Genomic DNA, 24,950 nt, shown 5'->3' on the forward strand with positions numbered 1-24,950 from the left:
TTGCTATATCTGCATTATGGATACAAGAAGGGGTATGTGGTCTCCCAGACAAAAACCTGGGGACAACAGTATTCAACATTTAGAGAAGAAATCTGTGATCCCCTGATCCACAAATGGACAGTCTGCCCTTATGGGGAAATACATGATTATTCATGTTTTGTCCTAGGAAAGGACAAAGGAGTCGTTGAGCAAGGTGGGCTTTGCGCTACAGTAGACACAAACACCTTCCTGTAACTTCTGTTCTTTAAGAATTAATGTTATGGACTAGTGATCTCAAAAGTGCCATTGGATTTTTCAAAATCCCGGCCAAATTATGGTACATATGGTCCTTATACTCCTGCAGTATCTCAAATCTTCTGTCAAAGGGCTGGGCCTTGTTGTGCTCAGCACCATGTAAAAGGGGAACAAAAAGCTGTCTGGCCCAGGTAGCCCATGGTTAATTCTGGGATAAATCTAGTTCCAGACATTGTGAGACACCTCTGACTTGTTTTTAATGAAAAACACTTTCTTTTTCGTTCAGATCAGCACTCTGAAAACACACACATTTCTAGCCATTTCTCGCTGTATATCAATTATAGGATATATTTGATAAGTAATACACTTTAGTAATGCAGTGGAAATAACTTGCTACTTTAGTCACCTTAGAAATGGCATGAGCAGCATCCACTAATCCTTCCTTATCCAGATATTCCAGTCATTCCAAAATCCCACACTCCAGTTCACAGCTCTCCTGTGTATTATTCCCTTTCATCAAAATGGCATTTTGCCCATACGCTGGTGTATATTTCAGAAATTGTGACAGCTGGATACGGATAAATGAGACAGGATGCTTTCACAAGGGCACGTGGTGGGTTTTCTCCCATGTAAAGGGCTGACCTGTCCCATCGGTTGTGGGACGACTTCAAAGCTGAGGCACACTGGAGAAATGCGAATATGGATTTTAAATGTGAAGTGACTCCTCTCCAGACTTTTTCCTGCTGATACGTGAGCTCAGCTGGAGTCCGGGGCAGGACTGCCACGTCTGGCCCATGTCCTGCCAGCCCCAGCCCCCCACCCTTCCCAGAGCTGCGTTGCTTTTCAGTCGTCTAGATGACAGAGGAGCAAGGAGAGTGGCACAGGACCTGAGTGGGTATCTTCTATTGTATTTTGACTTTTCATATAGATCTTCATGTTCCTCACTGATGGCTTTTCCTTTAGTTCCCGAAGACTTTTTTCTAGGTCTCAGCTGCAGGAGACCTATTGGTCTCCGATGGCGGAGTTTGTAGGTCACTTCCTGCCTTAGAAATATTGCCAGGGCTGCACCTCCTCAAACAGTCCCTTCATGCCCCTGTGGTGAGACTGGCAGGGCTAGAAACAGCACCTGCTCTTCCTAGTGTTTCCAAATTCTCCAGCGCTTGTTCTATTTTCCCCCCATATTACTATGTGTTCAACAGGACACAGACCCAGTTTCTTGGACTGTGATGCTGTTTTTCTTTGGTTTCCATGATGGGGACCTAACTCAATGGCAACTCTTGAAAGCAAGATCCCCATCTGGGGACCACAAAGGGATTGCAAAGGAGGAGAAGAACGTGGGACATGTCCTAGGCAGACAGTGGCTGCCTAAGATCTGTCACAAATTACTATTTCCTATATTGGCTTTCAAAATAGCAGATCTGTTACCTTGATATCCACACCTTAAATGCACTCTGGGAGAGGTGAGCCCTTTGTGTATTTGTGAAGGTCAGTAAGGTGAACTCTGGAATTGCCCTTCCAAATCCAAGGAAAAAAAATGTGGCTTTGCAGCCCATGTCCTACAGTTTCACTTGTCCCTTCACCAGACTTCTGAGGGAGTTTGATTGCTGCCTCCCTTGCAGTTGTCTGCCAGCTAGCCCATACAATTGACTCAGATCTGAGTCCTCACATTGCACAGGTCCACCCAGAGCACTTTACAGGCCCTGGCCATGCATGAAATGCCACCTCCTCCAGACTGAGAGCAGAAACCAGAATTAGCAAATAGCACACCGAGGAAAGCAGCAATTCTTGCTTATTTTTAAAGCAAAGACATCGGAGGGTTTGCGTATCTCAGCAAGACACAAAAATCTGGTGTCCTAAGTCACAGACAAAACAAACACACACATTACGGTGGAAGGCACCAGGTCAACCACACTGGAGAGATACCTATATATTTAAGAAATACGATGGACAAGCTTATGCTAGATCTCTCCTCTTCCTGAGAATCAAGAGATTATTGCAGGCTCTCTAGTGCCCAATGTGGCACCTCTCATACAGTCATCCCAGACAATAATCCTAGTAGTGAAATATCTTGTGATACTTATGTAGACTTGGGTTTCACCAACATTGCTTGAAGCTCAGTTCATCCCTGAGTGCTTCGGCAGGGGCTAACCCTGCCATCTCAGTGATGCACAGGGCTCCCTGCCCCACACCAGACATTTATCACGGGCAGGAGCCAGCAAATGTCCCAGGCGAGTCACCCGGCTGCTCCAACGCTGTGTGTCTGTGCTCACTTTGCTGAAGTGGCACTAATTATCCTGTTGGCATTACGCAAGGAGGCATTACGCACTAAGTAGAGGGTAGAGGACTGATTACGTTGCAGGGGTAATTACAGGAGCATTCTCAGGTACACACCTACCCACAGGTATATTCACCTGCCGCTGCTGGATACTCCTGCGGCACATTAGCAATGCCACCATGAGCTATTTAGGGTCCGTGGGAGCCTCCCAGGGCTGCTGTCAGCAAGTGAAGGCCAAGTAGAGCCCTGCCTTTTGCTGTGGGGTTGCCTCCTTGGCTGGCTTCATCTGAGCACAGTGTCCTTACTGAAGCGCTCTGGAAGGTCTCCAGCTCTTTGATGGGAGCTGATGCTGCAGTGAGTTAGGTCACACCAATGGGGCAGATGCTTCATACAGTGATGGGAGACTATAAGGAGAAGTGCTGGCTCTATCACACCATGGGGCTTCCCCTGCTCTCCTTGCCCCTTTTAGGCAAGCTAGCAAGCTGCCAGGCTGCTTGAGAAAGCTCCTGCTTTCCTCAGTTGTTTCCTTTGGACCAGAATTTCTCAGCATTTCCCACCCTCCCCACCCAGCCATAGCTGGGAAGGCTATGAATGCAAACAGGTTTCTTTTGCAAGTATTTCATTACTCTGAAGCATTTGATTGAAACAACATTAAAAACATATCCCGAGTACTAGGATTTTTTTTTTTTTCTCTCTGTTGTCAACAACGTATTTTTAAAAGAAACATTCCAAGTTGTTGGTTTTTTTTTTTTTGTGGTGGTGTGATTGCCTTGTTTCAGAGTTACTTAAGTAGGAAAATATTTCCTTTGGAAGGGATCCAAGCCCACAGAAGTCAGGCAGAGTCTCTCTGTTGACTTTAAATGCACTATGGACTAGGCTGCTGTAAATCCCTAGAACGAATACGTCAGTAAAGACCAAGGCGCTGTTGGGTTTAATGAGACAAATATGGCAGGACCTGTGATGGTGAGCAACACCGATGTTACTACCTCAGCGGTGTGGAAGGAGAGCTCTCTGGACTGCAGCTATTTATGGAATTAATTGATGGCTGGATATTTATAGCCTGGTAATGATCTTTTTAAGGCTATAGGCACCAGGCGTGGGTTTTCTCATGGGGAAGGGAGAGGGGGATGGAGCGGAAGCAGTGCTGATAGCAGTGGTGGGGGTTTGAGATGGCTTTTCCCCTCACTGCTATGTTTGGTCTCCCTCTCCCTAGCTTCACTCCCCCAGATATTTGGTGTTTCTGCACAAAGCCACAGCAAGGCACCAGTGTGATTGCATATCTGTTTGTGCCATGCATCTCAGCCCCTTCAGCCTTCCTCTGTGTGACCTCATGAGTGGGACCACCCTGCGACTGGGAAGGGAATTTGGCCTTGGGCACACACCCTTGGCTGTGCTGGGACACAGGGAGGACTCAGCAGGGGTTACTGCCCCTTGGGTTGCTTGGCTGAACTGTTCCTGCTGTTGCTGCTTCTCCTCTCTCAGGCAAAATGAGGATTTCTGTTGTGGAAGCAAATTTTGCCAGATGCTGGCTGGAAGGCCTGGGAGGCAGCCCTGGGGCAGAGCTGGGCTGGTGATGGTGGCTGGGGCGAGTGATGCCACCAGCACCTACTGCTGCCACCGCAGCTACCCTGCCCATGGGCTTCCCTCCCCCGACTATGGAAAGCGCTGGGAACTCAGCATCCCCTACAGTCGCTGATGTAGATATCTGTGCCTGGGTTAAGGAAAGCGACATTATGGCTCCCATTTTTGAAAGGGTCCATCCCAGGCAGTAGGATGGACACAATTTGGAGCTTTGCATCCTCTGTTTGCTGATGCTAATTAGAAAAGCACCTCCAGCCCTGCACAACCAAACACTGTTATTGCAAAGGAAAGCAGAATGCTTGTAAGACACAGCCAACGTTCGAGGAACATTTTAGTGGTTGCATTTTTCCTCATGCTCAGTCTCACTGGAGATAATAGGAAAACCAGAGTGTTATTCTGAAGGAAGAGCTGTCACTAGCTCTGATGAATACTGGTGATTAGGACCAGCTTTGATCCGGTGCTGGAAACCAATCACAGTTAAGATCTGTCCTTAAAAAAGGACTTATTTAATGTTTACACAAAAATGCTACATAAAAATAAACTGAATCTAGCCTCTGGAATCATACCCAGCGTATCTGCCTCAGAGTATACGTTTACCTCCTGAGAATTCATACAGTAATTAGATGAATGTGCTTAATTAATCACATTTCCTGTGCTGAAGAGGTTTGATGGAAAACATTTGCTTCCCTCACTTTATTAAAGCATTATTGAGTGTTGCACTTGTCATGTGTTCATCACCAGCCTTCTCGCCAATTAATCCTGGCAAAATGAAGTTTATCAACAGCAAAGCAAGGCAGTGCTCACACAGTCGCTTTGCTGTAGCTTTGTGTACATGCCTTCATGCCTCTAGGTAATTACTGGATAATTGAGAGCAGAGTCTGTTTAATCTAAAATGAGATGTGCTAAATATAAACTATTTTCAGTGCCTGATTGATACTGTTTTAATAGGCTTGCTATCGTCTACTGCCATGGACATGTAATGCATGATTACCTTTATTTATTGCATGTGTTTATTATTAATTTTAAAGTGAAAATATGATTTGCCAGCATGGCTATTATACCTATGAAGCAATTATTACTTATTTAATATTTTTCCCACACACCATGCCTGAACTATAGCATGAGTATCCAAAATCAGAGCCTTGAAAATAGGAACTCAAATCTTTTCAGAGGCACTTAATATCTGGCCTGGGCCACAACATCACTGAGGCTTCATCTCCTGGGGACCAGCATCCAATGTGGGGGCAGGGATACCTGCTAGAGGACTGCCAACAGTTTCTGAGGCTCAGGAGAGGACATGGCAAAAACCTTCCTGCTGCAGAGCAGGGCTGGGAGTGGAGGATCTGGATGGGGCAGCAGAGCTGGGAAGAGACCCAGGAGCAAGCGCCAGTGGTGGACCCCATCGTTCAGGCTTGGGTAGGGACACCCAGCCCTGCTCCATCCCATCCTGTGCCGGGAGCAAGAACAGACCTCGCCAAGAGAAAGCACAGAGGGAGGGAAGAGGGGAGAAAAACATCCCTTGAAATGCCATCACCACCGCTGGTGACTTGAGCCTTCTCCAGGAATGGGAAAGTGGAGATCTGGCCCCTGCCTGCTCCTTTCTTTTCTCTGAGGCCACTGAAAACATCTGCGATGCTCCAGCTGCTGCAAAACAGTGGCAGAGTGAGATGGAGGCTGCCCTGCACCAGTCCTGGGAGCTAAACGGCTCACCAGGACTATAGACCAACTCACCGGCAGAGCTGAGACTAGTTTGGAGTTGCTAACACGAAGCTGCAGAGAGAATAAATTGGATCCCATTGTCTGCCTCTTAACCAGGCTTTCACTGCTGTGATGTCAAAACCATCTTTCTAAGGGCTCTTCACTTCTGACAACCTAAAATATTAGGCTTGCAGACAAATATTAATTAAGTAAAAAGTGATTTCCCCATTCTACCAACTGTCCAGTCCCAAGAAGCCTCTTAATGTAGAAGTAAGCTAGCTGCCATCAGCAGTTCTGCTCACATAGTCATTAGGAAGTATGACTGGCGGGCAATCGGATTTTGCTCTTCTCACTCTGCCTTGTTGCAAGAATGTGGCATTACAATTCAGGCATTTTTCTTGCTGATGCATTTACAAAGTTACTTACAGTATTGTGCATAGCAAGATATCCTTCATATATGAGTCTGCATTTCCAGCAATTACATGGAGCTACTGCAGAGATAATTTTTAGCCATGGGAACATTTATTTCTTCTTTGTTGTCAAAAACTAAACCTAGATTTGGCTGGAAAATATTTGGCAACAGCTTAACATTCTTGATGGAGTGCTTCTGTGTGCATAATACTCTCTTCCGAAAGCCCAGGTTGCTGTTGGAAGGCAACCTGGACTGAAAGTTTGCAGCCAGCTTTAACAATGTCTCCTTTATACATGCCCTACCTTGCTCTCTGTCATTCACAGACTTATTTCCCAACTTTAAAAGCTTTTCAGAAAGGGGAGATACAGTCCAAAGGGTGATTGATTCTCTGCAGAAATGGAGAAAGAGCTGAGGAGGGAAGACTGTGCGTTGCTCATCCCCTTCTGCTGCACTGCTAACGGTAGGACTGAAATCCTGCTCAGTCTGTTCAGCTAATCATAGAGCTGGGCATGCTCTAAAACCCACAGAAGTCAACAGAAAATAAGTCTTAACCCTTGGTGAGTTTCAGATAAGCTTCCTTTAGGATTTGGGTCTGGAGGACTATGTCTGGCTGAAACCCACACTTCTGTGTAATGCAAGCAATAGGGAAGCCCCGTATAAACTGTATCAGCCCTTTCAGCCCAGTTAACTGTGGTTTGAAAAATAAGAAGAATAAATAAAATAGAAAATCTTTTAAGTTTATTCTTTTTTCCTAAAATTCCCTAGCAGATTCATGAAGTGCCCATGCTAGGCATCATCCTGGGACAGGCTGCCATTTGGTACAGAAAAAGCACAGAGAAGGGACTGGCTCAGTCTCTGGCCAAGTGAAGAACCTGGGTGACCCTAGTTGATTATTCACTTAAGAGTCAGTAATAAACTTTACCACCACACAAAAAACTCCACACTCTGTCAGGGACAAGAGAAACAAATGCAGTGGCAAACAGCAAGAGAGAATCACAGAATCATAGAATGGTTAGGGTTGGAAGGGACCCTTAAAGGCCATGCAGTCCAACCCCCCTGCAAGGAGCAGGGACATCTCCAACCAGATCAGGTTGCTCAGAGCCCCGTCCAACCTGACCTTGAATGTTTCCAGGGATGGGGCATCTACCACCTCTCTGGGCAACCTGGTCCAGTGTTCCCCCACCCTCACTGTAAAAAAATTTTTCAGGAAGCACTGAAGCATATGCTCTGAGCTATACAGGTACCTACACACTTGCGATACCCAAGGAGTAAGTGCCCCTGCACACTACAAAGTTGCTAACTACACTCAAATTCCTGGCGCAAGTCCCCCATCTGATATCAGCATGGTTGTGCACACACTTGTTTTCTTCGTATCTGAGGAAATTCTTTTGCAGAAGTCCTGAAAGGTGCCAGGGACTGGGGTCGCTGCCTGCCACCGAGCACCGGGCTCAAGTGGCTGCTTGCACTTCGCCTTCCCGTGCGGAGATGCAGGAGTGAATCTACCCCTGCAAGCCATTCAGACCTCATCTCCTCCGCCTGGACCTACCAGCAAGGGTGCCAATCAGTGCCAATGGGAGCTTATTGAGTGCTGAGGTAGGCTTGATGTTGTGCAATTGCTGGGAAATGAAAACAGCCTGTTCCTGCAGGGTTTGTTTTTTTTTTTCCTTCTCTTTTTTTTTTTTGGTACTGTATAGTAACCACAATTAAATCTTTCTTGGCACAGCATTTCATTTGAGAGCTCTTTCCCTATATGACTACTCTGCATCCCTGTGTGAACTACTTGATGTTTCATTACACAAATAGGCTTCATTTGCAGAAATTATGCCCTGCTGGGAAAAATCAAATGCTTGAATTACAGGTATTCTGCAGGGGGGAATCTGTCCTCAGAAAGTGAGATTGGGGGTCAAGACCTGCCCACAGCTGCTGGGCTGGAGCACTTATGCCAAGAGAAGGATTTATTTTTGTAAGCCTATTTTAAGAAAAAGGCTTCTAGGTCTAAGGGGGAAAATAATCATTGCTTGAGATGTACCCAAGCTGTAGAAAGCCAAGGACACTGGTTGTGCTCCAGCCAGTGGGAAGACCTTGAGAGCAGCTGCTGAAGTAAGGCCTGAGTTCATCTGCAAACACCTCCCAAAGTTCATGACCCAACTTTCCCATGTGAACTCAAAATCTCACAAGAACTACCTGGACTGAGTAGATTTTGGGTTGACGAAAAACAGGGCAGGGACTCTATGGCACGTCCCATTCTTTCTCCCTCCTATCAGATAACATCTCCTTGCTAGGGCACTGCAGGGTTTTGCACCCAAGTGGGACAAGACAAACTAATATCAAGAGAGCTCGAAGGTGCATTAACAAATCTCACTCCACTTCCTACCTTCCATTCCTATCCTGGTTTTGTGCTAGAAAGACTTGAATTATTTTTCGCCTGTTGTGGGATTCACCTAACCAAAGTCAGACATTTATGGGGGGCTCTGTACCTGGGCTACTTATCCAGAGTGCCTCTAGGTCCGAGCAGACACACAGACGTCTGAGGGACTCATATTATCCTAAAGTAGGTCTAATACAGGTCAGATGAATTGTGCCCTAGAAGTGCCCACTTTTCTCCATTGATTTTGACGGGGGCCTGGAGCTACGGCTTCAGACATCGCTGTGTCTAAATTTTGGTCAGAGGAATACACGTTGAAGTCGTTAGCCTGTAAGTCTTACGGAAATATCTGCACTTGCTGCTGATGCAATGTACATATTTATGCCTGTGCTGTGACTGTCCTTGGGATTTTGTGATTCTCAGGTAGCAGTGACATTATGTATCAAGGTCATAGCTTGCTTTCCTGCATAAAATATTAGTCAAGGACACAAAACAAAGTTAAACCTTAGCCTTCTGCTATTAAGTCCCAGCAAGTCCATAATCCTTCTTTTCCAACAGTAATGCAACATATTTTCATTAATGCTAAACACAAAGAGACCCAGCCCGTCAGCCCGAAGAAGCTAGTTGTGCTCATATGCAATGGGGTCACGGAGCGTAAATATTCAGGCTGCCTGCCTGTGGTCTGCTCTGCTCATCCACCCTTTGACAAGCACAATAATCATCAGTTCAGTCCCATCCTGGTCAGTTGAGACTGAAAATGGTTTCCATGGGTTGGGTATGTAGTAAGCAGCCTGCTCGTGTCTCGTTGCTCCCGCATTGCCCAGTCCTGGAGCAGACCCCGCACAGGAAAAGAAGCAGGAAGCTGTAAAAATGATAAAAAAAAGTGTCTGTTGAGAAGGACCATCGGCCAGCGGGTTGGATTTTGACAGCCTTGAAGTGGCTTAGCCCTGGGGTAGGCCCCAGGGCAGCAGCAGCTGATGGAGGCCGGTGCTATTTATACCTCCATCTCATTTGCACCGGGCAGACGCCACGTGCCAGCAGCGAGAGATGGGAGCCTTTCCCCAACAACATGGCTGCTCCAAAAAGCAAACCACTTTAAATCAAGGACAAAACAAAAAAAAGAGGGGGAATATGAGAGGAACAGCTTGTTCTTTCACAGCGCAGCACCTATTTGTCATACGAGCAAAGCAAAGTCATGCAAAACACAGCAACAACACGGGGATGTTACGGATGGGTTTTACCAGACCGGTGCAGGCAGTAGATGAGTCCACCCTTTTTCTGGGCAGGAGCACCATGGGCATCTCACCTGGATGGGACCCTCAGCCGGAACAGCGCTGCTGAGTCCAACGCTGCCCACACCCTTGGGCAGCGGCAAAACAGCCCCTCTGGAAGGACCAGGGGGAAGGTACACAGGTTGCATAGTTACTTGTGTCCTGAGAGTTTTCTGCACCCAGGGAAACAGTTGCTCTTTCAGTGGGACAACTTCTTTTTCAAAGAGGTAAGAGAATGCCTGGAGTCTTCTGACTGGGCTGGAGGGGCTGCATCCATTTTGCACCCCTAAGGCCTTCCATGTACCTCAAGCAATAAACCATCGCATTTTGGATAAGTGAAATGCATTTGTTCCACCACAAGAACAATCCCAAAGAAAACCATAACACTTTTTTTTTTTTTTCTGGCTCAACTTGAGATGAAAATATAATCACTTTTTCCCTTTGTTCCTTCCACACGTCAAAAAGCTGCTGCTTGTGAAGCTCTGCAACATCTCGGAGCCTCGGTCTCTGCCCATGGAGCGTGACAGCCGTGTGACAGCCGTGTCGTGGTGGTCAGCACAGCTCTCACCCCATGCCGGGTGCTGTGTGTCCACACACAGATGTGTGTGTGTTTGTACTGGGGGTTACACACACTGTCTGTGTGCCTGGGGGGTGGTCAGCCCTCTGGTAATGAAGCCTCAGGGCTTCCAGTCAGCATCCAGCCTGGCCAGCCCCCCCACGCACTGCCTCTCTTGGCAGCAATGCCTGGTTAATTATGATTTTAGCCTGGTTCCCTAAAGAAATCAAGCTTCTGTGAGGTCACTGGCTCTGTGAGGTTTCACCAGTGTGCTTCAGTCCCACTCCACAATAATTTTTGAACATTCCCACAGGTTTAAATTGAATTTGAGGGTGGGCGGAGCCTTCAGAGCTGTTATCTTTGAGTTTTAGAAAAAGTGAAATGAGAGGAGAGACACTGCTTTTTATGGCCCTGGCACGCGCGAGGCCGTGGCCCAGGCTGCGGCACTGCACAGCCACCTGGAGCACAGCCCTGAGCTGCTGACTCCTGGAAAATGATGTCCCTGTGGCCCCCACCCCTCATGGGACCACTCTCCTGGAAATGCCACCCAGCATCCAGAGGGGTTGGCAGCCAGGAAAGGAATGAGAAATGCTCTTTTAAAAGCTGTGGAGAATATTAGGGAGGTGAGCTGAGTACCCACCGTCCCTGCTTTTCAGCCCCTTCCCAGCAGCAGAGGAAGATGCCACCCGCCCTGGATTACAATGTGTTGCTATTTCTGTCTTTCTGACACCCATTCATCAGCTCCCGTGTTTCCATATACGCAGGCACAAACATCTCCAGGACTGAATTTTCCAACCATTCATCAATTTGAGGAACCGGAGCGGCCAAAGCTTCTGGATGTCGCAACCCCACCCCAGGGAAGTCCAGGAGGGTGGGAGCCCTGCAATCCTGCAGAGGCCTCCCAGCCATGCCAAAAAGCTACTGAACCCGCCAGTTGCGAGGGGACAAGGTGGACAGGAGCAGGTGATGAGCCTGTGGTCCCTCACTGTTAGCAGCCAGTGCCCTGGGTGCTGGCAGAACGACAAGGTGCCTCCCCGTGCCGCCTCTTGCTCTGGCCTCGGAGAGCCACGTGTAAGGGCAAAGGTTCATCGGGGCTCCCAAGGAGGAAAGGAGAGAGATAACTGGAAGGAAATGCTGCTAAATTAGATCGCAGTTATATCCCACTGCAAATATGTGGTTTTCTGTGCAACATTTGTGCATCAACATTTCAGCTCTACAAGGATGAAAAGTTAACATATTCACTACGCCCTATTACCATATTACATGTATAATTTATAAGATTTTGAGATTAGGCTGATTTCTGGTGTGGGTTTTTTCTTTTTAAACTACTAACACTTTGTGATTTAATTCAATTTGCCTGTCCTTTGTGTAAAATAATAAAACTCCTGAGCACAATTCTAATCTTTTCCAAATTCCCTTGTCACCAGCTGAACAAGATGATATTAGAACACTTTAATAATTTTTTTAAATCCTCGAAGTCCATAACTATTCTATGATTCTATAAATAAGTCAAACTAGAAAATATACCCCCCATATCAAGCAGTTCCCTTTTAACAAGGCCATAACAGGCTCCTCACAGATTTGATGCAGAAATCGGTTGTCTTTCAAACTGCACTTGCAAATTAAGGTGAGAGTCCAAGCAGGCAGCTCTGCCCAGGGGGAAAGTGGTGATAATGGAATGGGAATTAAGGAGAAAAACTTGCAAATTCACCTCATTTATCATTCTTGTTATTCTGTCAAACTTAACTTTCTGCATGTAGGTACGCAAAACTTTAAAAAGAGTCTCAGCACCACTTTAAAGGGAATATTTTAAGGCCAGGTCTACTTCACTGTACTGAGATGCATGCAATATTCTTCCTAAAAAAACAACCACAAGCCCTGCTTAAAAAAACATAAGATTTTAAAAGAAACATATCTTTGTACTTATTTCCCTTGCCTTGGGTGATCTGGGGGATTTTTGCTGCAGCACCTGAAAGCCACAGACTTGCCCAATTTCAGCTGGGATTCTGCCCTAACTCACTGTTTTGCAGCTGGGACATTAAGAAAAGCACAAAGCAATGGATGAAGCTTTTCAAGGACAGGAGAGATGGACTCCTTTGGGAGTCTTTGGGTCTTCAAGGCTGAGTAAGAGATTTGGACCCCGTTACTTAAGTAGCAGAGGATGCTCAGCCCCGCCCCGCCCCCATCCAGCGAGGCTGCCTTAGGGAATCCCTGAGGCTCAGAACTCTGAAATTCAATAAGCCATCCGCTAGAAAACCACACTTGGTAGCTGTGCTTCAGCCCTGCATCCGCATTGCTGCTTGGCTGGATTCGGCACTAGGCGCACACATGCCGAGGCAGGCAGCAGCCAGGCGGGTGGCATCGCTCCGCAAGCGCTGAGTGTGGCCACTTATGGGGACTTCACCCGCTGGCTTAAGAAGCAACCTTGTACTCATACTGGGACAGGGACTGAGTGACAGAGAAGATCTTTCCCACCTTACACACCTCTACGACTTTAAAGCTTTGCTGCCAGAAGGTCATGTCGGCTGAAGCCAGTCAAGGAGGATGTAATAAACAGGAATTTACCTCCTGTGCTTCTGCCATTGCATCCCTGGAAACACGCACAGAGCCCTCGCCTGTCCAGGGCATGGCTCACAGCCAGGCTGCCTGCCAGCCACAGCGCTGACAGGTCTTCCTTCACATATTGAAGGTCCTCGCTGGCCAACTGACCTGGGAGTTTGCCCTCAATATTCTTCAATGAATATAAGAATTATTCTTATTAATATTATGGTTATTGCTATTATCATAACTATTGGTGTTCCAGGTATAAGCCTTAGTCTCTGGGACACGGGACTTGGGATTAAAGCACACAGCTGTTTTGGAAGAGAAAATAGTTTCTGGAGAGAAAGAAGGAAAAAGGAGACAGTAGGGAAAAAGAGGGAATCTCAGAAGACAGAAAGACCTGGTGATGCAGAAGCTAGGGAAGCGAAGGGGAGGAAGAAGCATATGCAGGGAGGGAGCTGCTGCGCTGTGAGCCCTCTCATGCTGATTTCTGTGCTAAAGCAGAAGGGTGTTGTGAATTCCCGAAGTACAGAGAACAAGAAATATTCTGATCAGCTCAAATTATTTATTATCAATTAATAGACTAGCAAATTGACATTGCTTCCCATCCCAATCAACTGATTTTATTTGGCGTTATTTGAAACAGCATCTACATGGCTGATTTAATTTTGATTCTGGCGTCTTCTGCATCCTTGTTTACTAGCATGATGGCTATTTTAAGAAAGGATGTGTCTGAAGCCTGTGTGGTGCACAGACACCAGCCCCCTGAGCTGGCCACATGACCTTCCAGGCAGGGCAGAAATTTGGTCACAGGCCCATGGGTGGTTCGCTCTCATCCTGACCTGGGAAGAGAGTGAGTCCAACAACCCAAGAGAAGGCAAAATAATCCTACAAGCAACAAAGGTAAAGGAAATACTCCAGCATTTAAACGGCTGCCTGGGCATGTGATGCAAATGGCAGAGGACAAAATGCACTAATTGGATGACGCGTAAAGGAACCAATACTTTGCACACTCTCATGCCTCGCCTGTGTTTAATAACTGTGTTCTCACTCTTCCTCACTGCATCCATGAGCCAAGTAGCTTATTTTTAGGATGGGCTTTTACCAGGAGTTCAGAAAAGGAACTGGGAGCTGGAGCTATGTGGATGTGATCTGGGGCCTGGAGGGGTCACTGGCGGGGTCTATCCCAAGGCAGTGGAGCAGCAATGCTTCCATCTTGGGTGCAGCGACAGCCTCCAGCAGAAGGTAGCACAGGCTCTGCAGGAGGGCACAGACCTAGACCCTGCAGCCCAGCTGCTGGCCCCCATGCCCAAACTGCCCTCTGGCACCATTCCCAGCCTCGGGCGCTCGCTTGCCAGCTTCCCCGGATAACACTTTCGGGCAATCTTTGCCATCCCAGATTCCTCCACGGCCACGGAGCAGTCAGTGCCAGCAAGCCAGGAAAAGGCTTTGTACGTAACATGAGGCTTGTTAGGAAGCACAGCTTTCGTCACGGAGAGTTTCAATTACTTAGATATTGAGCTAGGTAAATATTTTTCACAACCCAAGCAGAAGAAGCCACTTCTAGCTCTAAGGGAGGGCTGCTTTAGTGCATTGTTTGTTGAACAGCCCATTGCTGTTCTAAATCTAATCCTGTGGAACAAGCCATGTATTATAAATAAAGCTGGAATTAGCAGAGCATATGGGACCTAATAAACAAATTATTCATACGATTCAGTGTGAAATGCTGAGGTCTGATCCTGCTGGCCTTTCCCATATCAACAGTCTCACCGATATTTCTTATATTCATGTGCAAAGGCCTATTTTTTAGATGGATAATAGCTGTGTGGATAAGATAAATTACAGGTAAAGCAGTATGGAAACGATGATATCTTTAAAAGATGACTGGTGACTTTGAAAGTCTGGTTTTGGGTGCTTTTTCCTAACTTCCCATAAAGAGTCAAAATTCAAGACTTCCCCAATCATCAGTCAAAAAATTACCTCTTGGTCTTTGGGGAACAGACCTTGAAGTCTACAAGGGAAAATACCAACTATAATTCTCTACCACATTCCCTTCAGAGAGGTGGCAGTACTGAAGAGGAAGAAAAAAAAAATCTAGCTTAAATGGTATTTAAATTAACACTTAATATTAAATAAAACAAAAACTCAGAACAGGACAGCACTGAGCTCTGGTGCTACTGCTATTTAGATATTTGTGATAACTTAAAAGCCTTGATATATTTGGAGGCAAGACCGAAGCTGGAACACCTCTATAATTAAAATGTATGTCTCTTGATGAGGAAATAGGTACATGTAAGTCAGAAATGTTATCAGTGAGATGTCGGGGAAGATACAAACATGAGTTGCTCAGTCCTGACCTCCTACTGGAAATACAGGCTAAGTTATTTATTCCAGCACCAGCCCACTCATATGTACAGGTCTTTGAGAAGTTTAAAGTATGTTTGCACCTACCTTTCCTGTCTCTGTGCTTTCCCATGTGCGCTGTGTTCTGCACGTCAGTGCAGAAATACCAGGATTAGACCCTTGCCACTGAACTGGCGACAAAGACCATTAACTCGATCTGTCATCACTGGATGCCCATTCACAGCTGATCTGATTGATTTCCAGTGGATCAGCCAGGACACGTCAGATGTTAGAATAACCCAATAACCTATGATCAAGAATAGTATAGGGAGAGGAGATGTTACGTGCAACCCTCTGTGCCTCCGTCTTGTCCTTCTTAAAATACTGAGCCGTGGCAGGCACATATTGATCTCGCACATGATGACAGCTGTTAGCCAGACACACAGATCCATTGTCTACACGGCTGATGGCCAGCTAAGAACAATAACCACACTGGCTGTGCTGGGAAAAGAACAGCCATCGAGCCAGACCTTTGCTCCGAGGACCCTGTGTTGCTTTAGATGTTGCTAAGGGGTCATAATTCTGGCTTAATGCTGGAAGACACCAGCGAAAGCTGGTGAGGGGTCTGGAGCACAAGTCTTATGAGGAGCGGCTGAGAGAGTTGGGATTGTTTAGTCTGGAGAAGAGGAGGCTCGGGGGAGATCTCATTGCGCTCTATAGCTTCCTGAAGGCAGGTTGTGATGAGCAGGGGTTTGGCCTCTTCTCCCAGGCAACAAGCAGGACCCGAGGAAATGGCCACAAATTGTACCAGAGGAGGTTTAGATTGGACGTGAGGAAAAACTTTTTCTCCCAAAGAGTGGTCAGGCACTGGAATGGCCTGCCCAGGAAGGTGGTGGAGTCGCCGTCCCTGGCAGTGTTCAAGAGGCGGCTTGATGAGAAGCTACAAGATATGGTTTAGTAGCTGTGGCAGCAATGGTAGTGGGAAGACAGTTGGACTAGATGATCTTATAGGTCCCATCCAGCCATGTGATTCTATGATTCTATGATTCTGAGCAGGTTCTCTAAGCAGTGTGAAATCCCCAGAGCTGCCCTCAGAGCACCTGCTATAGGTTATTAGCATAAGGGTTTCACCTATTAGAGCTGGGTATCCCCATGCTTCAGTAGCCAAAGCGATGAGGAAGCTGAGCATCAGTTAGAGGTGCCGTAGAGCTGCTTTGACTCCTTGGGGTCCCAGATAGCTTGAGCTGACAGTGTGCTTTCATTATCCTAAAAGATGAAACCTTTTTATTTATATATCAACAGCCTTTTAAGTTGCAGTAGGGGGCTTTAATCTGCATCATCTGTCTCTCAGGACGGGCTGCTGGCACTAGCAGGCTCCCACCATTTCCTCGCTCTTCCTCGCTGCTCTGGAAAGCACTTTTTCTGGGCTCATATACAAACACACGGCCAGCTATAATAGTGACTAATTGCTTCCACGTACGAAACAATGCCACATAGGATCACAGGATTTGCTTCTCCTCCTCATGTACCTTCCCCCAGCACCAGCTCAGCCCGCACCACCCTTAGCCCCCCATGATAAACTGGAGACTACAGGAGGACCCACAGTAGCCCCGGGGTTCCCACTGCCCTCTCACTGGAAGAGGGGGCCTGGGTGAGGAGGAGTGGTCTGAGGGGCAGCCCAAGTGTGCCAGGTGCTCGGGCCATGCTGGAGACTGCCAGGGTGTATGGTTTTTCCCAGGGATCCTAAATGCAGGATACTGCCAGGCCTTGGCCAGCCTTGGTCTCCAGCTGCGTGCATTTTGCTTGTACAGTTGTAAGTGAGAAAGCGCGTGGGCAAGCAGAAAGCCCCTGTAACGCCACTAAAGCAGCTCCTAAATGGGAGTAACTTGTCTATAAACACACACAGAGAAATAGCTCAGTGAGAACATCCAAGTTCAGTCAAATAAACGTTTTCTTAGTGCAGTGACTGGAAAGGAAGAACATTCTTGAACATGTCAGGGTCCTGACAACACCAGCAGGGAACAGACCATCTGGGATGTCCAAATCCACAGTGGGGAAAGCTTTGCTGTAAGCTTCAGCAGCCATGTGGTTCACAGAACAGGAGCCGCTGTGAGGGTGCCCTGCGTCACTTTGCTCATCTAGTGTGGTCAGGAGGAGTTATGCGGTCCCTTGCCACCCTGCAAGATGCTTCCTGGCACCGTATGTTGCCACAGGGAGAAGATGGGACCTACTCCACAGCCCTGGACCCCATGGAAAGATTTCTGTTAACTTCCATGGACTTGAATCAGTTTAATCAGAGTCCTGCTTGTTTTCAAACATTAATGCTTAGCACACATCCCTCCCCATCACTAGGATTTATCGTGCCATTTTTCATGGGGGCCTTTGTGATCTAAAATCCACATGTCTGGCCAAGGATCTATTTGACACTGAAGTGACGTATCTTCTTGTAATTAGCTCCGCAGGCAGCGCTCAGCCAGCCATGGGCCTGCCTGGGAGCTGCCTTAGCGCCAGTGTTGCTGCAGTTCAGTATCTCAGCATGATGCAGGTAGAAGGACCACCTATTCATGTTTCACAGACCACACATAAAGCCAGATGTATAGGAAAGGGAAATGCTAATAAGCCCACAAAGTTCTGCTTCTGCAGAGAAACCCACTTCCTAAATGCAGCGGCATATTGATCGATGGTTTGGGTTCATTTCCTGCAAGAAAGAGAATACTGATCTTTGGGGCATTCTGTAAGAAATGCAGCACAGTGGGGCCAATTTTCTTCTAAAGGTACGTGAGAGTGCCAGGATTGCAGCATGTAAAGGACAGCAGGACAGCTTCTTCAGGCTCTATCAAGCATACAATAAAACCGCTACAATCCCTCTTAGGAGGAAAGGGAAAATATTTTGCCATGCATTTTTAATGCAATTCATCACTGGAAAGAGATACACTGAGAGATTAAAATATTATTAGTCATACTTTCATTTGCCATATAGAAAGTACGACACATTACCAAAAGACAGCTCCACTTCAGAATCTGCCTGTTTTCTTAGGTGAGAAGCTAACAGGATATATTTTCACTGGTTACATTCCCTTCACAAATGTGATCAATGAAATGCTACTGGCTCTGAAGGGTATTTAAATACAGCTTTGCCCACAGATGTAGCAGCAGATCTTTGGCAGGAGAACAACTGACAGATTTAATTAGCATTCCAATTCAAGGAAATAAATGGAGTCGTCTAACACAAAATGGTGTTTGTATCAAGAGGCTTTACTGCAATATTTACGCTCAAGACCAAATGACTTACTGTGGCTGAAAAGTGATGGTGGCAGCTTATTCTCTTCTATTATTTTAGATTATCTGGCAGGTAAGTTAAACAAATTAGTGATGTCAGGATACGTATTTAGTTTATATATATGTCAGCATGTCTCCTCTCATCTGTGCAATCAATCCTGTGTCCCCTGCTCTGACTGATACTGGTTCTTCTCAAAAGAAGTAAAATAATTTATTCTTAGAGTATTTTGAACTGGAAAATGAAAACTTTCTTCAGAGCTACTGTTTAGGCATATACAAGAAGACATGTGTGGCCTGCCTCCCCCAAAATACCCTCTTATCTTCTGCAATAAATGGATCAGCAAGGTTAGTTTAGAGGTTGTACATTTTTAGTACTTTTTTGAAAACATCCTTTTCTGTAAGTGCCAATTCCGGTCTTGGATGGCTGCAGTGTAGCACCTGGCAAACAACAACCAGTGGCACTGGTGGGTTATTAATTTTGCATATTGCAGGTCTCAGCATCAAGTGACCCACATGTAGATTCAAATGTAGATTCAAGTTTCCAGACCTCATTTTACTCTGCTGGGGCAGAAGAGTGGTGACAGCCTGGCTTCTCACATGACACATGAAGTCCTCGCTCCAAAAAGTTTCAGTGGGAGTTGTGCTCAGGTAAGGAATCAATTCATGGTGGATGCTACATGTATTCAGTAGTTCCAGTTCCAGCCATCCTCCCCAGCAAGCTGCTATGCAGCCTTGATAAAACCTAAAGAAATATCCCAAGTCAGATTCCCTAGGGTGCAGCTCTGACTTTACGGCTGCAGCTGGAGTGACACTATCAGAAACACAAAGAATCACCAAGGATGAGGTCCTAGCAAATCTGTACCCTGCACAGTCCACTCTGGTATAAATACTGGTTTGAGTGGTTTGAAGGTGGAGCTCTCAGCCAAGAAACTGTAAGAAAACCGTTGCAATGATAACTACAGCTGTTTGATTGGCTTCCCAGTTATACATGAATGCACAGACTTGCTATTATAGATATATAAAGATACAGAACATATGTAGCATTTGATATATACTATGAATAATCCATTTACTCGCAGTTAACAGCGCGCACAATGGTGCACAAAAGGCATCTCAGAGCACTCAGGTTCAGTTTTGTTTGACATTGTAGGCATGTGGCATGACTACCAAGACTCCCTTTACATTCAGTGAAGAGAAAGAGGCATTTCTGGGGTCTCTTTCATCTTGCCCTAAAGTAGACCCCAAAAGTAGGCCAAGCAAACTGCACCCCAGAAGTGCCTCTGTCTTCTTTGACTGCAAAGGGAACCTAGGGTGACTGCTGTAAAGAGGTTGACACTCGAGTTCAAGGTTTAAAAATAGAAGAGCTAAATTCCACCTATGCAGTTCAGATAAGGGAGACAAAGTGAAACAGGTCAGAAAACATTTGATGTGTTCAGCCTGGTCGCTAATTTTTTAATATCACCGAGTCTGATTTCCAGTCACCGCGATTTCACAGCACTGTCAGTAAAAGGATGACTAGGGTCTTAAATATGGAAGAAGCTTTAATTAGCTATTGGTACAGCAGGGCTTAGATCTGCGGAGATCAGAGTCCCTTTGTGCCTGACTTTGTACTAAGAAATGATGGGAGACAACACCAGTCCCAGCCAGTTTGTAGGCTGAACAGTCGGGAGCTGGGAAGGGAAGAAATGCAGAGAGAAGATGCTCACGCATTAGTTTTGCGTGGGAAGTCAATGCAACATTGCACCGATGAATGCAGTAAGATGGGGTAGAAGCCTGAAAGAAATACATATTAAAAATTTTCCGCCAGGCCTGCCCTGCACTTGACAAGTCCCAGGAAGAATCTGGCCTCTGGGAAGTTAATTTCTTCAGGCTTCCTGGGACAAGAGTGGTGAAGAAGCCTCTTTAACCATGCCAAGAGGCTGCACTGAAGGCAACGTGGCCTCGTACTGTGGAAGGGAATGAGACCGATGTGAGAAGGAGCTGTGGCATGAGCAGGGCCTGGCGAGCAGCATGGAAGAAAGGGTTTCCAGGGTTGAGCTGAAGTCGTGAGGACTGGGTGTGACAGCGGGGTGTAAACTGCAGTGAGGTTTACAGAAAACACGGGGACTTGATGAACCTGGTGCAAATGCCTCTGGGAGCCTGAAGGAATTAAGAGGTGCGATGTGGTCAGAGCAATTTGAAACAGAAGCCGTTTTGGGAGCAGCACTTTGAGTTGGGCTGGAGAAGGGTGAAGGGAGGAGGTTGCAAAGGAACAAAACAGTGCCCTGGGGAGAGAGAGGCTACAATTTCAGACGGGTACCGGGCATGATAATGCTGGCTTTGAAAGCCAGACACACAGTTGGAGAAGCCTCTTCACTTCTCACAGCATTTCCTTGTGTCCTAGGGAGGCTTCCAGTTCAATGCTCAGGCAGAGTTGGAAGGTGCTCAGCTCTGGTGCCACGCGGTGAAGGTTCTGTCCTGCTCTCAGAGCTGTGGCACTGTCCCTGGGTCCCTGACTCACCCACTGCCACCAGGAGGAACCAGCGCCCATCCTTGCTGCCCCAGGACCGCCCTCTTGGTGAGGCTTCTGGGTGCGGCCTACAGTCCAACATCTTGCTCAGAAATACAAATAAACAGAATAACATCAGCAGTGCAAGCTCCAGGACACCTGCATGGTAAGGACCCTGTCCAGACAAAGTGCACCAAAAGACCCTTTGACAGAGTAGGGAACACGATGCTGGTATCCTGCATCCCAAGCCAGTGCTGCAATCGCTAATGCTGCAATAAGAGAGTGGTATTAACAGTGCTTTCTTAATGGGACTATGTGTTGGTGTGTTTTTTTCAATGGTTGAAAGTTAAATGAAATACATGGGACCTGTTGTGAATATGTAACTATTTTTGTTAGTCTTGTTTCAGTGAAAACCCAGAAGTCAATCAAAACTGTAAATTCTTATTCTTGATTTTGCCCTTCAGTTGCAGAACCGAAAACAAACAAACAAAACCCCTGTTATTTGCACAGTCCTAAATTCTGACCCTCCATATGCTGTGGAAAAAGTATAGCTTAAGAGTATCTTGTCTGATCACTCTCAAATCCCCATCAAACACTTGCTGCCTGGATTAGGGTCTCTCGATCTGTAGAAGGTGACTAATTGTCTTTCATTTATCTTGCAAGGATGCTTTTATTGTTACGTAGAGTTGCCATCTGTCCATCTTGGAGGCGAGAGTCCCAGAAGATTTTAATCCTCAATGATACAGCTTCAGGTGCCTCTCTATAGGACAAAGATTGGCCTACTTTCATCCCTGTGGCATGCAGAGACTTCTCCATCAGGCAGGTTTTGAGTGAAAGACTCACCCTGAACAGCTCGATCGCACTTCATCTCCTCTGAGAAGGGGCTGTGTGAAAGATGGATTCATTCAGTCAGACAGCCAAATTTAGAATATCTGACAAATGTAGCAGTTTTAGGTCAGCTTCTTCCTTTTGCTTTAGTTTCTTATTGCTCCTCTGAAACCTTTTTTTTTTTTTAAAAAAAAAAAGAAGATTCATAATAATGCAAAATTTTTCTTTTCAAATGAGAATTTTAAATTCTTCATTTTGAAGATGTCTAAATAAGGTATTTAGACTTACTGGAAATTTCCCTTCTTTTTTTTTTAGTCAAGAGCAATTAGCTAAACTGGAACCATAGTCATGAATAATATCCATTCCAACAGAAAGAGCATTTTTCACCAAATGTTACACATACAATTGCACACACAAAGTCAAGTGAATCCCCAAAGCTGCTGCTTTCTACACGGTACATTTCCCTTCCTTCATTTCTGCATGGATGACTGCACATGGGGGATTTTTTTTCCTAACTGGGATAATAATTAGAAGTAGCCTTCATCTGCATGCTTTGTGACCTTTGCAGTCAGGACTGCAATAAGCAGGGATGTGGTTTAGAGTAACTGCCGAACACACCCTCTTGTTTGTATTTTACAGCATTGGTGCAGACCCTGGACTCCCAGATGAAAACTTGTAGGGCTGGTTAGCTTAGTCTCTCTGCTGTCTGGATTCAGGTGACCTCGCTGTAACCAGCACCACCTACCCAGCAGAATAAGCTCCAATTTAAAAGACAAAGGGAAAGTCACTCGCAGGAGCGATGATGAGATCCAAGGCTGTCCACAGGACACCAGTTTAAATCTGGTCTGGGCTGGCAGTGACCAAAAAGCTGCCGCCGTCTGACAGCTGTCCCTGGTGCAGGCGAAGGGGATTAGCTGTGCCAGCTTGGCTGGATGATGGGACAGCGAGGTGGGCACTGGGAGCAGCCCCACGGCATCACCAACACGGCCAGACCCCAATGCCTCACCCCAGTCGGTGCCCTCCGAAGCATCCTGGCACGGCCAGGCAAAGAGGGGCTCCGTGGCACTGGTCCCTGTGCCCCCATCCTGGATCTCAGCCTGGCCAAATTCAGACGCTGAAAGATACGTGTGTGAAGTGGTGGGGAAAAAAAAAATGGAATAAAGGAACAGCAGAAGAACTTTTCATGGGAAAGATGAGGCAGACAGAGGATCTTAAGAAAACTTTAATACTGCCTAATGGACAAATTGTTATTGCCCAAGCATTACTCCTGAAAAAGTACATTGCTACCCTGGAAAAGCATTACACCTTGGTAAAGCAGCACATGCTGTAATTTATGAAGGCACGATCAGTACATACCAGTATGGGATCGAAAAGGGTGACTGAATTTGCTGAGAAATCTTCAACTGGGGCAAATCGTACAGAAATTAGACCAAAGGCAAAATTTTGGCTGACTTAAAGTTAGTCAGTTTATCTACAGCCTTTAAAATGGACTTCGCTGAAGTTGTCTGGCTTATAAATCAGCATCCAAATGCCCCATATGCTTCTGCCTCAGCAGAACGAAAGGTCTAGAAGCAGAAAGCAGCACCTTCTGTGCTGTTATAACGCTGAACTGGAGCAGCAAAACCCAGCTGTCCCGCAGCCATGCAATGCCAGCCCATTGCCATCGACCCTGGGCACCAGCACTGCCTGTCCACAGCAGTGGGAAGATGCTGCCGTGTGGAGGAATAGCGACAGAGCTGCTCTAAGCTGTGCCTCGGACACTGGACAATGAAGCTGATATAAATCCCGCCTGGTGCTCCCATCCCGCCCGCTGAGCTGGCTTAGACCACGTACATGGGGTGCTCAGAGCAGGCAGCTGGAGGAAGGATGCTGAGTTCCCCTCCAGCATTGCCTCCCTCCAGAAATCTCGCTCCTCTGTGCCTCAATTTGCTGATCCGGGTGTAAGAATATTGAGCTCCCTCTAAGGGTTACTGGCAGAAGGATTTCATATTTACACAGGGTTGAGGAAAGCTTTACAAACCGCTTTTCAATGAGCAGCTGGAATGGCATCCATTTCAGATCTGCTTGTTTTCTCTCTTGGCCTTCTGGAGAGTCATATGACAATTTAATATTATCTGTGAAATCTGGCAGTGCTAAGTCAATTCTCATTTTATTCAGGGCCGATCACAGAGTTTGCAACGGCCCAAGGTAGAGCAGGCTCTGGGCTGCCAGGAGCGACGGAGTTCAGCCAGGTTCTGAGTCACAGCCAGAGACAGATCAAGCTCCTGCACACGAAACGCCAAATCGGTGCAGGGCTTTCAGCTCCTTCCAGAGCATGAGCCCTAATGCAATCACTTACGCTGCTTTTACTTCCAACCTGTCCTGCTCGCTGTGGTACAGATCATTTGGAGGAACAACATCTGAGACGTGGCATCCTAAATAAACTCAATAGCACGGCTTCAACTTTAACAGGGTTGAGGGTAGTGTACTATTCCTCCTGCTTCAACCATACTCTGATTATAAAGACATTTACTTGGTTCCCTGGAGAGAACATGATCAAGTTTTACTCCAAGACTCTCAGTAAATGTGACAGTGCTAAATGGAAGGGGTTTCAGCCAAGAATAAAACCAGCTTTAAGCATGGCGGGAGGAGAGAGAGAATGAAGAGGAGAGAGAGAACAAATTTATTACTACAGCTGATCACATATGCTGTCTCGGAGGAAACGCTATGAAAGACATGGAACATCATTTGTGCTAATTAGAAGAACAGTGTCACCCCGGTGTATAAATATTTTAGATTTCAACACATGTATGGTAGAGGTCATCAGCATAAGGCCTGAAGAGAGGAACGTATCACGAGTGGAAGCAGCTGTTCACACTCCGGTTTTCCCTGTAGATAATATAAATGACACTGATAGATGGAGGACCCTTCAGGGAAACCTTTCAAAAACAATTTAAAAGACGGAAGGAGAGAAGAGGAGGATGATCTCTAAGGCAGTAAACAAGTTCAGAGGGGAAAGTCTACTGTTACCTGGGAACACCTAAGGGCCAGAAGGGGTTACTGAGGCTGCCCTTCAGCAGGTATGCTTCAAGCAATGGAA

General features: G+C 46.4%; 1 non-coding gene across 1 annotated transcript; it reads left to right on the plus strand.

Moving 5' to 3' along the window:
• Window positions 1-352: 352 nt before the first annotated feature.
• LOC147602003 (small nucleolar RNA SNORA5) lies at window positions 353-469 on the plus strand. The gene has a single exon (XR_015257591.1). It is a non-coding gene; the product is annotated as a small nucleolar RNA SNORA5 (small nucleolar RNA).
• Window positions 470-24,950: the final 24,481 nt, after the last annotated feature.

Source organism: Chlamydotis macqueenii, chromosome 1 (genome assembly GCF_036417535.1).
Source record: "Chlamydotis macqueenii isolate bChlMac1 chromosome 1, bChlMac1.mat, whole genome shotgun sequence".
NCBI classification, from domain to species: domain Eukaryota; kingdom Metazoa; phylum Chordata; class Aves; order Otidiformes; family Otididae; genus Chlamydotis; species Chlamydotis macqueenii.